General features: G+C 49.1%; 1 protein-coding gene across 3 annotated transcripts in view; it reads left to right on the forward strand.

Annotated features, from left to right (window-relative positions):
- TSPAN18 (tetraspanin 18) overlaps window positions 1-11,232 on the forward strand; it is a 177,703-nt gene that overhangs the window by 42,707 nt on the left and 123,764 nt on the right. Inside the window, exon 1 of one of the 3 annotated variants that reach the window (XM_010832228.1) lies at window positions 4,823-5,774. The exons of the other annotated variants lie outside the window; for them this stretch is intronic. The gene's annotated coding sequence lies outside the window, so the exon portion shown is untranslated. Of the gene's footprint in view, window positions 1-4,822; window positions 5,775-11,232 lie in introns of those variants that run through there. 3 annotated transcript variants of the gene reach the window in all.

Raw genomic sequence — 11,232 nt, forward strand, 5'->3', positions numbered from 1 at the left:
TGCTCTTCCGATCTCCCTTTCCCCTCCCCCTCCCCCTGGTCTGAGCTGACAGTCCTGTGGTCTGTGGTTCTCAGAATCTCAAGTGTTAGGGTCAGTTCTCACTAAGGGCAGGGCTGGCCTGGATTGTTCCGGACAGATGGCAGTCTGTGTGGCCACCTGTCCAATGGCCAGAGGGCATGGGGGTCCCTTGGGACACTGGGCTTGGTCCCTGGTCCACACGCGAGGCCTCCCCAGGGCAGTTGGTCAGATGCCCACCACATCCAGCCTGGGCAGTAAGAACCTCAGCTTGGGCTCTGGGTCCTGCTGACCTGAAGGAGGAGCTGGGCTGCCCACCAGGGACTTCGTAGGGGGCTCAGGCCGGGCCTAGTGTGTCGGTCCTGGGAACCTGCCCTGGAATTGACTGGACTCTTCTCAGTGGGGAGAACCTTCGCTCATTCTCACTTGCCTCCCAGATTTGCTCATTCTTCCCCAGCCCGCCCCTCCTGGGGTGCCCTGCTGGCTCTGTCCTCAGTTTACCTGAGATCCGGGGCCGTAAGACAAACCCTTTGCCCTCAGGATTCTGAAACAAGGCTGGACAGGAGCACAGATTTCAGAACTGTCTAGGCCTCCCCTGGCCTGGCCACCCTCAGAGACTAATGAAAGCACTGTGTGTTTTTTTTATTCAGTGAGGGGCCCTCCTTGGCCTGTGACAGGCGGGAGGGAGTGGGGCAGGCCAGCCGGTTCAGATCCTGGGGAGGGGTAGTGGGAGGCAGCGAGGTTCCCAGGCTGGGAGGCTTTGGGATCATGGCTGTGGTTGAAATTGATCACCCTGAGAGCCTGCGCCGTGGCCTTGTTAAGACACAAACTGCCTTCAACTGCTTCTGGTGGGCACACGCACCTGCCAGCCCCACCTTCATGCTCACCATCCTGGGCACGTGCTGATCGCACACCTGTGCACACCTCCAACATGCCTGTGTATACCTACTCATCTCCGCACGCACCCATTCGTGCAAATGCCCTCACATCCCGGCACACGCCTCTCCTCCACACTCACCCCAGCTCCCGCTTCCCACCCACAGCCTCCCTATACGTACCCTGTCCTTTCCATAGAGTCCCTCCCGACCCACCATTCATGAGCACACACACACGCACAGGCTGCATCCAGACTTTTACATGATCTTGCTCGTTTCTCAGCCTGCAGAGCTCTGGATTATCTGGGACCCTTTTTACTCAGATGCTGAGCCCAGCAAGGGCTCCAGGGAGAGTGGGAAGGTTGAGTCAGAGAATAAGCCTGGATCCAGTGCAACTGCCCTGTGAGACAAGTGTCCTGACTCCTCCTGTTTCACACATCCATCAATCTATCCATCCATCCACCCATCTATCCATCCATCCATCCACCCGTCTATCCATCCATCCATCCATCCATCCATTTACCCTTCTATCCATCCATCATTCATCCTTCATCTATCCATTCAGCAGTCCATCCATTCGCTTATTAACGTACCCATCATTTATTCCAGCACGTACTCATAGCAGTGAACCAGGCATTTCTTTGGTTCTGAGATTTGTTAAGGAGGAAATGACATAGGGCCTTGATACTTGTTTTTGAAACCAGAAACCGTGGAATCTAGTTTCTGCCTTTTGCTAGCTTTGTGACCTTGGTCATGTCCTATCATCCTTGAGCCTCAGTTTCCCCACCTGTAAAATGGCAATCATGGTGCCTCATCCCAGGAAGAGTGCTGGGCCCTGGGGATGGTAGCCATGAGCACTAACTTGGGGACTTCTGTGTCCATCATCAAAACCCTCTTTGAAAACTCTGATTCGAAAAGATACATGCACTCCGAGGTTCACAGGAGCACTATTTACAACGGTCAACCATGGAAGCAACCCAAATGTCCATTAATAGATGAATGGATAGGGAAGATGTCATATATATACATACAGTGGAATACTACTCAGTCATAAAGAAAGAAAGAAAGAATGCCATTTGCAACAACATGGATGAACCTAGAGATGATCATACTAAGAGAAGTATTAATAAGTCAGACAGAGAAAGACGAATATCATATGATATCACTTGTGTGTAGATCTAAAATAGGACACAAACAAACTTATTTACAAAACAGAATAGACTCACAAACATAGAAAACAAGGTTACCAAAGGGAAAAGGGTGGGAGGGATAAGTTAGGAGTTTGGATTAACAGATGCAAACTACCATATAGAAAATAGAGAAACAGCAAGGTCCCACTATCCAGTACAGGGAACTATATTTAATGTCCTGTAATAAAACATAGTGGAAAAAATACAAAAAATATACATATGTATAACTGAATCACTTTGCTGTACATCAGAAACTAACATAATATTGTAAATCAATTATACTTCAATAAAAAAGTCAAAACCCTCCTTAAAATAGGGATGAAACGAGGCAAAATAAACTCCCTGCAACCTGCAGCTTCCTAGGGTTTGAATGAGAAGCAAGGATGTGGGTCCTGGTGGATCTTTGGGTCTGTCTCCGGAATGCCTACATTTCAGCCATGGTTGGTCAGTTTCTATTTTTCTTTTAAGAGAAAGAGATTGAGAAAGGACTAGCTATCACACACATTAAGGAAATGTGCTGCTGTAGAGGTTTCTGCAAAGGGCAGGAGGAGCACCCAGAAACTAGTGGCTTAGCCATCAGGGGGCTGCACTGGAGGGCCCCCGGCAGTTAGCTGTCTCTAGGGAGCAGACAGTGAAGCCTGTTGAAGGCTAGAGAAACCTCTCTGATGGCGGAAGGTTGGGCCTTGTGGAGGGCAGCCCACAGTCTCCAGATCCCCAGAGAGACCCACCCGCCCCTCCCCAACCCTGGGCCTTTGTGATGCAGGTCCAGAAGTTAGGGCTGCCTAGGGCCCGGGGGAGTGAAGAGGTGGCTAGTGGCTGGGTTTTGTTTTTTTTTCAACATTATTACACTTTTAAATGATTATTGGAAAATATGATGGCTAACTTCATTTTTTAAAATAATTTATTTACTCATGGCGGTGCTGGGTCTTCGTTGCTGTGAAGGCTTTTCCCTAGTAATGGCGAGTGGGGACTACTCTTTAGTTGCAATGTGTGGGCTTCTCACTGTGGTGGCTCCGCTTGTTGCAGGGCACAGGATCTAGGGCGCACGGGCTTCAGGAGGTATGGCACGTGGGCTCAGTAGTTGTGGTTCCTGGACTCCAGAGCACAGGCTCAGCAGCTGTGGCGCCGGGCATGGTTGCCCCGCTGCATGTGGGATCTTCCCGGACGAGGGATCAAACCCATGTCTCCTGCATTGGCAAGTGGATTCTTTACCACCTAGCCCCCAGGGAAGCCACTGGCTAACTTCTTGAGAAGGCTAACTTCTTGAGAAGTGAGATACACACACACACACACACACACGCACGCACACACACGCACACACGCACGCACACACACAGAACGACTGTGAGGCCCTTGATGGATAGGCCCTTTTTATTACTGAGTTAAATTGGCTTATCGGCCTTTGTTGCTCCAGAGATCCTAATAGCACGCAGTAGGGGTAGCAAATCTCTGTTGGATGAGGAAGGAATGGGATGTTGCAGCAACTTGCCTGTACTTGCCTCTGTGTCTTCCCCATCCCTGGCATGCTTAGTAACAATGTCAGACTTACGGAGCTTCTGGAAAATGCGAGAATAAAAGAGATGTCAGGTAAGCGTCCAAAGCTGCAACTAGGAGACAAGTCCTGGAGAGCTAATGCACAGTGTAGTGAGTATGGAAAATACCATGGTATTAAAGTCACTGAAGTTGCTAGGAGACTAGATCTTAATTATTCCCAGCTCAAAAAAGAAATGATGAGACTTCCCTGGTGGTTCAGTGGTTAAGACTTTGCCTTCCAATGCAGGGGATGTGGGTTCCATCCCTGGTCAGGGAGCTACGATCCCACATGCCTTGCGGCCAAGATCCAAAGCATAAAACAGAAGCAGTATTGTACCAAATTCAATGAAGACTTTAAAAGTGGCCCACATAAAAAAAAGAAATGATAATCATGTAATATAATAAAGGTGCTATCACTATAATGGCAATATACATACATCAAATCAGCTTGCTGGACACCTTGAATTTATACAATGTTATATGTCAAATACTTTGGCCACCTGATACGAAGAGCTGACTCATTAGAAAAGACCCTGATGCTGGGAAAGACAGAAGGCAGGAGAAGAAGGGGACGACAGAAGACGAGATGGTTGGATGGCATCACCAACCAACAGATGTTGAGTTTGAGCAAGCTTCGGGAGATGGTGAAGGACAGGGAAGCCTGGCGTGCTGCAGTCCTTGAGGTTGCAAAGACTCAAACATGACTGAGCAGCTGAACAACAACAAATATGTCAATACATTTCAATAAATAAATAAGTAAACTTATTTTTCAAATGAATGAAATACCAGTAGTTGAAGGAATTATATATACTTTCATCCAGCAACTTTTTCCTCCCCGCCCCAGCCACAAAGAATTAGAAACTTTATTGGGGTACAATTTACATTCAGATCTAAAGTGTTCCATACATTCTGACCTTGTTTACAGCCCTGTAATCTGAATTCCCAGCACGACAGGAAACTCTCCCATCAGCCCGGGGAGTTTCCTCAGGCCCCTTTCCAGTTAACCATGGCTCTGCTTTGTATCACTGTAGGTTAGCTTTGTTCTAGAACTTCCTATAAATGGAATCACACAATTTGCACTCTTGTGTCTGGCTTCCTTCCCTCAGCTTGTTGTTGTTGTTCAGATGCCAAGTTGTGTCCGACTCTCTGCGACCCCACTGACTACAGCATGCCAGGCTTCCCTGTCCGTCACCATCTCCTAGAGTCTGCTCAAGTTCAGTGATGCTCTCTAACCATCTTGATGTTTCTGAAATTCATCCCTGTTGTTGGGAGCTATGTGGGGAGCTCATCACTTGTACTGCTGCACAATGTTCTATCTTATGTATACACAATATCTTGTTTATACATTCATCCTTTGATGGGCATTTGCATGTTCCCAGTTTTGGACTATTATGTAATCAAGCTCCTATGAACATTTGAGTGCAAGTCTTTGTGGGGACTCCCGCTTTCTTTTCTCACGTGTAAATAGGAGTTAGAATGGTTGCGTTAGAGGGCGAGTGTATGTTTAAGAGAAAGTGCCAAGCTGTTTTCTAAAATTCTTGTACCATCTCACACCTCCATCAGCCCTGTCTGAGGGTTCCAATTCCTCCACAGCCTGATCAACACTTCGTACGGTCAACAGAGCTTTTCGATTTTAGACATGCTATAGTTGTCTGACATTATTTCCTTACGGTTTTCATGTGTAGTCTCCTGTTGGGCTAGTGAAGTTGAGCATCTTTCATCTGAATGTCTTCTTTTGTGGACTGTCCATTCAAGTCTTTTGCCCATTTTTTACTGGATTGTCTTTTTATTACTGAGTTAAAGGAATTATTTAACTTTTGGAAGACAGCCTGACGGGATAGCTTCACAGTCTTGTAGTGGGCAGAGACGTCTGAGACAGGACAGAAAAAATGGGAACCGTGAAAGGAAAAATGGAGGAATTGGACTTCACCAAAATTTAAAACTTATTTCTACTAAGAAAAGTGAATTGGAAATCCACAGACCAGAAGAAGAGAATCACAGCACGTGTGCCCAGGATGTACCACAGCCGTTTTATGAGGACTTGCGTCTACCTGGCACTTGCCCCACCCTACGAGGTCCTACAGATCCCACTCGCCTAGCAGCCAGGGTGCTCTCTGTTGAAACGCAAGTCTAACCCTGCTGAACTTGCAGCACCCACAGGGTAAGTCCCAGCGCCCTGGAGGTGGCCTCAAGACTCCGCCCCCTGCCACTCAAGAGCTTATGCTCGCCACTGGTGCTCGAGAGGCTCTAAGCTCTGCCCTGAGGGCTCCCTTCACAAAGGCTGTTCCTGAAGAACAGACTTTTCCTGGCGGTTCACACAGCGGCCTTGCCTCCGCCTTCAGAACTCGCCGGAGGTAAGCCTTCTTGAGTGGAACTTCCCTGGACCCGAGAGGTGGAGGCTGACTCATCCCGGGGGCTTGGATGGAAAGGAAGGGGTCGGGACTCAGCCTGCATTGCATGGAGAGATTGAGGGGCGATTAAGGAACCCACCTCCATCCTTTGACCCAAGGGCAAAACGCCAGCATTTAATGACAGGTGGGTGCTGGTACTGGCCTGCCAAGGTAGACCCTGGTCAGAGTGCTGAGTTGCAGAGGTCCTTGCGGGGAGCAGACACCCCTCCTTCAGCTGCTGGGGAGGGGCTGTGGGGCTGTGGGGAGACTTTGGAGCCCAGAGCAGCAGTTAATTATTAATACCAACCGGTGCCAGCATATGGCAGGACTCTTGTCAGATCTGGTGTGTGCAGGCGAGCTCTTGGCCTATCTGGTTGGCCTTCTGGTCCTGGCTCATGGTCTTGCCTTTACCCTGTTTTCTCTAAAGCCGTTTTATTCATGTCAACCTGTTATCATTCCAACAAGCCTTCAGATGATGAGGCTGTGTTCAGGCATCAGTGCCCCCATCAGACCTGTTGAACCCTTGGCCAGAGCTCTCTGGGGACAGCGTGCCATCACTTCGTATATTTCTCTCGATGAAATGAGGCACTTTATAATGTTCTTTGCCCACTGTCTGTATCTGGGACAGCAGCTGCTGAGAAGTCTTCTGTCACACCCCCTGTCCTGTCCCCAGCACTCGGAGCTGAGCCTGGGATGCAGGAATTGCTCAATGAATTTGCCACCAATCAGTGAAGGTTAACTAACAACCACCCGCCATGCTAGACAGCTAAGTTATTCTTGTTCTGTCGCGAAGTCATGTCTAACTCTACGTGATCCCATGGACTGTAGCCCGCCAGGCTTCTCTGTCCATGGGATTTCCCCAGGCAAGAATACTGGAGTGGGTTGCCATTTCCTTCTCCAGGGGATCTTCATGACCCAGGAACTGAACCTGAGTCTTCTTCATTACAGGCAGACTCTTTACCACTGAGCCATCTGGGAAGCCCAGACAACTGAATACATTCCTCCATTTTCTCAGTTGGAAAACGGAGGCTCCAGGAAACTCCGTGGCTTGTTCAGAGTCTCACAGTTGATGAGAGGCAGAGTCATGAGGAAAAGGCAAATCTGGTTTCTGGCATTTCCTGCCCTACGATGGCTACATTTCTTCCTCCTAAGTTTAAACCCAATAATGGAAGAAAGTGGTGAATGCTATAAAAATGTGCAGTGTTATATAAATAAAAGGTATCATTAAAAATATCTGTTGATTTTAATCATCCCCAACTACGATAATGAGACAAAGCATCTTTTGAAACATGGGCAGGATTAGGGCTAAAATTTAGATGTTTTTTAGGATCTTGGTATATCTCACGTGTGAATGCTTCTGTTGAACATTGGGATGCAAAGGATATTTGTCAAATAAGTGCAGGGGATCAATTATAACAACACATTGAACACGTGAGTACCCATCGCCCCAACCCAGAAACAGCAGAGGCTTCACCCGACCTGAGCCAGTCTCTTCCCAGCCCGGATTTTGTATTTATCCTCCTCTAGCCTTTTTTTTTTTATATTTTTTTATGACTTTTCCACATCCGTTACTTTAATATTTTCTCTTCATTGATACATTCATCCAGCAAATGCTAGTAGAGCTCAACTCTCAGGGGGAGCCTTACAGAGTCTCCCAGTCCCACTCCTGCAGTTTTTAAAAAGGAAGAAAGATAGGTGATTTTTTTTTTTCCTCTGACCAAAAAAAAAAAAAAATTCCTCCTGGTGGTGTGTGTCTCCCACCCCCCACCACTCCGTGAAGCCAGCTTTTCCTCTCAAATGCCTCTTTTGCGTTTTGGCACACAGTGTAGCCCTCTGTGAGTATTTTTCCACAAAATATTTGTGGCTTTGGCAAGGTGGTTTATACCATTAATAGTGCTCCCTTTGTCCAGAGGTTCCCCGGCTCTGCTCCACTCTGTATGCATCGGGTCATTGACTGGACCTGGCAAAGCAGAACTTCGCTCCCGGGCCCTTTAATTCTATTTACGTTTTATTGATTTAAATTTAATAGCCATGTGTGGCCAGTGGCGGCCACAGTGGCCCGTGCAGTTTGGAGGAGGGGTTTCCTCCAAAGGGAGGTGTTCGACAAGAGCTGGTGGCACCTCATCACTGGCTTTATTTCTCCTGTACTGGAGAAGCCAGCCAGGATTGAGGAAGTCATGTGTCAGAGTTGATTTCTACACGAATTCCCTCCCCTCTGCTCCAAGCAGAGAAGAGAGCAAGAGGAAGGAAGAACCCAGGCGTCCAGCCGCCTTTGCCTTTCTGCAGATGAGGTTGTGCAGAGCGCCTGGGCATCCAGAGAGCGATGAGAACAGGGATGAGAGGAGAGAGACATGTGGGTATTCGGTGTGCAACAGCCTTGCCCCACCACCCTCGTGTCAGTGGCTGGGTTTCATTCTCCCGGGGATAAGGGAGTGCTGTATAAATTCATCAATAAATTCTTTTCACAGCTTATGAATGTTTACACAAGGCAGGGCTGGGTTCGGCAGAAAAGCTGAGGTTCTCACTTCCTAACAAAAATAAGTCACGGGCGGGGAAATTAAAAAAAAACCACCCAGTTGCAGGGCTTACAGGATTCTTCCCCTCTTTAGCCATCACCGCCAGAATTAAATTGTCCAATTTGGAGCCTTGAGAAGGAAAATAGCTCTATTGGCTTTTATATCTACTAAGAAAAAAGCTTTCCACGATTTGTCTGTTCCTTTGTAAACTTGCTGTGTGGCCTAAGAAGTGTTACTTACCCTCTCTGGACCTCAGTCTCGCCATCTGACACAGGTGGGCAATGGTACCTCGCAGGGGGCTTTTAGGAATTTGCTGAGACAAAAAGCGGGGCTGTCATACGGCAGAGGGAGGTGCGCTCACAAGGAGCCTTCAAGATTAGTTATGCTGGTTCAGGAGCAAGCCAGGGGTGGAGTGTGTGCCAGAAACCCAGAAATATGGTATTTGTGGAATGAATAGAAAAAAAAAAATACCCCAGATCAGTGGGAAATGAATCTTTATTTTCATAGTCTGTCAGCAGGACACTGCAGGCATCGGAAAAGGAAAAACAGTAATAATAGTCCGTGTTTAAATGTAGCTCTGGCTCCCTCCGCCCAGTCTTTGTCTGTGAGACTGTGCATGGACCAGAAAGACCCTTCAGGAGCCCTCACCCCATGCCACAGCCCCTTGGTGAGTGTTTTGGGGGCCTGGGGTGATGCTGGCTGGTATTCCGGGGAGCAAGGTCTCTTGGATTTTATGAGGTGTCAGAAGGACACCCATCACGAGAATGTCCTTATCCTGCCCCTGAGTCCGGGACCTCAGGCATCATAGACTCACAGCCCTTGACCCGTCACTTGGGCAATAACTTCACTGCTGGGCTATTGCAGGCCAGGAAGGTGCCTGGCTGTGTGTGGGTGTGTGTGTGTGTGTGTGTGTGGGTGGGTGTGTTTGCGCACACCTGTGTAAATGCTTGCTCTGAGCTCTCAGAGAACAGAAAAAGTGATGGGATAGCAGACATCTACGGATACCTGGAACCTGGTCAAGCAGAGTGAGGTACCCCACACAGGGACACCATGAGGTGTAGAGCCCTGCACTTCCCCCCTGAGCCTCGACATCCTCATCTGGGAAGTGGGACTGAGGGAAGCTAGCTCACAGGGCAAGAGGACAGGTCAGCTCGGGGCCAGGTGCACAGCGGGAGCCAGGACAGGGCGGCCCGGCGATGGAGTCAGCCTAAAGTGGCTCCTCCCGTGGACCCCCTTAGGAAGAGCACTTTGTGTTGCAGGTGGGAGTCCTCTAGAGCATCTAGGGCAAGGCCCTCAGGGAATGAAGGCTACTCTGGTCCCCGCGTCGAGGCAAGGAGCAGCCCCAAGTTGGGTTACGAGGCCTTTTGAGCGACTCCATGCCCTGTGAACTTTTGGAAACTGGGTCTGGGGTAGTCTGTCCTGCCCCCTGAGAGACTCACGACTGAAGCATACAGCAGGGACGGAAGGTGAGGTCAGCAGAGATGCCCTGCCATTGGCTGACCCAGCCCAGGTCTGGGGGGTGAGCAAAGGGACCGGTATCATTGGGCCCCTGCTTCTCCTGCTTTGGTGGGGGAAGGGATCCCCACCAAAGGGATCCCTGAAACACGTTCATAATGATACACATTCTAACACTTGAGCTAATGGGCTCACGTGTTCAATTAATAACAACATATTGGGTCCCCCGAAGAGGTTTCAGAGTTTGCATCTGGACCCCCAACATGAGGAGGCTGGAAACCTTGGCTGTGATTGAAGAGCTGATGGGGGCAACTTTCTGTTCTGAGGAACACCTGCCCCTGCCTTCACTGGCCACACCTCCTCATGGCCACCGAGAGATGCTCAGAGGTGGGCCAGCCACCCCTTCTGTGGACCATCTCCTCTTCCAGGTCTCCTCCATGGAGGGGCCATCACCAGGGTCTGGGCGTCTGCTCTGGAAAGAGTAGACAGGTCTGGGGACAGTATGCGGGGTGTGGTGGTATTGGCGAGGGTTCATGGTCAAGGCTGGGCCCCAGGGCTGTAGAGTCAGGGTGTCCTTGGTCTGTGTGGCCTTGGGCAAGTCATCTCACCTGGTGAGCTTCAGTGTGTAACGGCACTTACATCGAAGGACTGTTTCTCAGCAGTTGATTAGGGGCTAAGATTGTATTCTTTCATTCAAAAATATTTGTTGAGCATTTACAGTGTGCTGCCGCCACTGCTCTGGGTATTGGGATTCTAGCAGTGAACAAAGGTCCTTCTTTTCTGGATGTTATACTCTAGTGGGAGAGACAGACAACTAAATACATGGTCAATGTGAATCAATTTATAGGTTATACACATAGTATTTATTTATGCCTGTCATTAAATATATACTTATTGTAGGCTCATATATTATACATAAACAAATATGTACTTCAGGTAGTGAGAAAATCAGTGAGCAATGATGGGAGATGCTGTTTGCAATAGAGGAGATAGAGGGGCTGGGGAGAGCCCTCTGATGGGGATGTTTAAGCAGAGACCAGAGGAAGTGAGGGAACATGCCCAGGGCTTCTGTGGTACAGAGGGCAGCAGAGAGGGGAATCGCAGGCATCAGGGGCTTGGCTTTCCAGGGCTGGGGTGATGCGTTGGGGAGCGAGTGCGAGGAGGCCGGGGAGGCAGCCTGGGCATCTTGCATGTGTCGTGAGGACCGTGCGGCTTGTCTGCCGATGGCTTGGCACAGACTACGTGCTGCCTAAGTGCG

This window comes from Bison bison, unplaced genomic scaffold (assembly GCF_000754665.1).
Source record: "Bison bison bison isolate TAMUID 2011002044 unplaced genomic scaffold, Bison_UMD1.0 scf7180017860457, whole genome shotgun sequence".
Taxonomy (NCBI): domain Eukaryota; kingdom Metazoa; phylum Chordata; class Mammalia; order Artiodactyla; family Bovidae; genus Bison; species Bison bison.